This window comes from Benincasa hispida, unplaced genomic scaffold (genome assembly GCF_027475165.1).
Source record: "Benincasa hispida cultivar pf3 unplaced genomic scaffold, pf3_genome.v1.1 HicScf201, whole genome shotgun sequence".
Taxonomy (NCBI): Eukaryota; Viridiplantae; Streptophyta; class Magnoliopsida; order Cucurbitales; family Cucurbitaceae; genus Benincasa; species Benincasa hispida.
Window position 1 is genome coordinate 25,001 of NW_028326274.1, and position 2,500 is coordinate 27,500.

The 2,500-nt window shown below is 50.8% G+C and overlaps 1 non-coding gene across 1 annotated transcript in view; it reads right to left on the reverse strand.

Moving 5' to 3' along the window:
* Positions 1-2,500, reverse strand: part of LOC150030457 (25S ribosomal RNA) — a 3,360-nt gene that overhangs the window by 394 nt on the left and 466 nt on the right. The window contains exon 1 of the ribosomal RNA XR_016526864.1: positions 1-2,500. This exon is cut by the window's left edge and continues 394 nt beyond it; it is cut by the window's right edge and continues 466 nt beyond it. This is a non-coding gene — a ribosomal RNA (25S ribosomal RNA).

Consider the following 2,500-nt stretch of genomic DNA (forward strand, 5'->3'; position numbering starts at 1 on the left):
ACTGTCATCAGTAGGGTAAAACTAAACTGTCTCATGATGTTATAAACCTAGCTCACGTTCCCTATTGGTGGGTGAACATGAATTCTGCTTCACAACGATAGGAAGAGCCGACATCGAGGATCAAAAAGCAACGTTGCTATGAACCCTTGGCTGCCACAAGCCAGTTATCCCTGTGGTAACTTTTCTGACACCTCTAGCTTCAAATTCTGAAGGTCTAAAGGATCGATAGGCCATGCTTTCACGGTTCGTATTCGTACTGGAAATCAGAATGAAACGAGCTTTTACCCTTTTGTTCCACACGAGATTTCTGTTCTCATTGAGCTCATCTTAGGACACTTGCGTTATCTTTTAATAGATGTGCCGCCACAGCCAAACTCCCCACCTGACAATGTCTTTCGCCCGGATTGGCCCGCCGAAGCAGGCCTTATGTCCAAAAAGAGGGGCAGTGCCCCGCTTCCACTTCACGGAATAAGTAAAATAACGTTAAAAGTATGGTATTTCACTTTCACCTTTCGGCTCCCACTTATCCTACACCTCTAAAGTCATTTCACAAAGTCGGATTAGAGTCAAGCTCAACAGGGTCTTCTTTCCCTGCTGATTCTGCCAAGCCTGTTCCCTTGGTTGTGGTTTCGCTGGATAGTAGACAGGGACAGTGGGAATCTTGTTAATCCATCATGCGCGTCTCTAATTAGATGATGAGGCATTTGACTACCTTAAGAGAGTCATAGTTACTCCCGCCATTTGCCCGCGCTTGGTTGAATTTATTCACTTTGACATTCAGAGCATCGGGCAGAAATCATATTGCGTTAGCATCCGCAGGAACCATCGCAATGCTTCGTTTTAATTAAACAGTCAGATTCCCCTTTTCCGTACCAGTTTTGAGTTGACTGTTCGACGCTCAGGGAGGCCCTCGAAGGAGTCGTTCCCAGTCTGTCCCCCGGCCGGTATGCGGCGACCCACTCTCGCCGCGGGAGCAGCTCGAGCAGTCCACCGATAGCCGACGGGTTCGAGACTGGGACCCATGCTCAGCCTTCAGAGCCAATTACGGATCCATTTTGCCGACTTCCCTTGCCTACATTGTTCCATCGACCAGAGACTGTTCACCTTGGAGACCTGATGCGGTTATGAGTACGACCAGGCATGAGAGGCACTCAATCCTCCAGATTTTCAAGGGTCGTCGAGGGCGCACTGGACACAACGTGACGTGCGGTGCTCTTCCAGCCGCTGAACCCTACCTCCGGCTGAGCCGTTTCCAGGGCGGGCATGCTGTTAAACAGAGAAGACAACTCTTCCCGAGGTCCCCGCCGACATCTCTGGAATCCCTAACGTTACCGTCAGCCGTCACATCCCAGTTCAGGAATTTTAACCCAATTTCCTTTCGAAGTTCGCATTGTCACCTATCAGACGGGCTTCCCTCGTCTCTTAGGATCGACTAACCCATGTGCAAGTGCCATTGACATGGAACCTTTCCCCTCTTCAGCCTTCAAAGTTCTTATTTGAATATTTGCTACTACCACCAAGGATCTGCACCGACGGTCGCTCCACCTAGGCTCATGCCCAAGGTTTTGCAGCGACTGCCACACCCTCTACTCATCGGGGCCTGGCTTTTGCCTCAACGGTCGATATAGGTCGCACGCTTTAGCGCCATCCATTTTCGGGGCTAGTTGATTTGGAAGATAAGTTGTTATACACTTCTTAGTGGATTTCGACTTCCATGACCACCGTCCTGCTGTCTTAATCGACCAACACCCTTTGTGGGATCTAAGTTAGCGCGCAGTTAGGCACCGTAACCCGGCTTCCAGTTCATCCCGCATCGTCAGTTCTGCTTACCAAAAATGGCCCACTTGGAGCTCTCGATTCCGTGGTGCTGCTCAACAAAGTAGCCACACTGTCCCATCTATTTAAATTTTGAGAATAGGTCGAGGGCGTTGCGCACCCGATGCCTCTAATCATTGGCTTTACCCGATAGAACTCACCCGCAGGTCCAGCTATCCTGAGGAAAACTTCGGAGGGAACCAGCTACTAGATGGTTCGATTAGTCTTTTTCCCCTATAACCAAGTCAGACGAACGATTTGCACGTCAGTATCACTGCGGGCCTCCACCAGAGTTTCCTCTGACTTCACCCCGCTCAGGCATAGTTCACCATCTTTTGGGTTCTGACAGGCATGTTCACACTCGAACCCTTCTCAGAAGATCAAGGTCGGTCGGTGGTGCAACCCACGAGGGGATCCCACCAGTCAGCTTCCTTGTGCCTTACGTGTTTACTCACCCGTTAACTCGCACATATGTCAGACTCCTTGGTCTGTGTTTCAAGATGGGTCGAATGGGAAGCCCACAGGCTGATGCCAATAGCACGTAGATTCCGTAACCCACCCGAAGGCCCACGCTGCCAGCCACGATCGGGACGACGACATCTCCACAGGCGTAACAAAGGCCTGGGCGTAGGCCGCCATCTCAATCTGCATCGGTCTATGCCCCAAGTCGATCGACAGACCGGCT